Raw genomic sequence first — 613 nt, 5'->3', positions numbered from 1 at the left:
GCTGAGGTACGGCTGGACGATAAGCTGGTGTTAAGCTTCTGGATCTGGAACCGAGATAAAGTATTCAGGAACTGTCAGCGAACGGGGAACGGTCCAATCAGAGCCACGAGGTGTCCATGGTCAACCAGAGTCGCGAGAAAGGCCTGCTGGTGAGACAAGGCCGTTGGCATGACCCTACCCTGGAAGTATGCGGAACCGAGTTGTGCAGGTTGCTTGTAGCTGCTACAACAGAATTGTATGTCCCCTTGTCCAACGATAGAACCCTTAAACATATATTAGAATTCACGGTCACACCAACAGGAGCTTCAGTCTATACCTGGAAAAGACGAAAAAAATGATTAAGCATAACGGATTCCATAGGTAAACATTCGGCAAAAGATGTTCAGAAACTGGAATTTACTGATATTTCAAAGTTCATATTACACAAAACAAGATTTACATTCATTGTAGACTTGTTCAGGAATATACACCCTAAAAGTACGACGACCTTTTAGGGTGTAGTTCAGCAGTTATGTTGCGTCTAAGGACACTTCTCTTTGCAGCGTGACAGCCTCTCTCCATCCTTCCATTGATGTTGGCATACCTCAAATCTGCAATTCAAGTGAACACTTAT

The sequence above is a fragment of the Penaeus monodon genome, chromosome 33 (genome assembly GCF_015228065.2).
Source record: "Penaeus monodon isolate SGIC_2016 chromosome 33, NSTDA_Pmon_1, whole genome shotgun sequence".
NCBI classification, from domain to species: domain Eukaryota; kingdom Metazoa; phylum Arthropoda; class Malacostraca; order Decapoda; family Penaeidae; genus Penaeus; species Penaeus monodon.
This window is presented reverse-complemented; position numbering follows the sequence as displayed.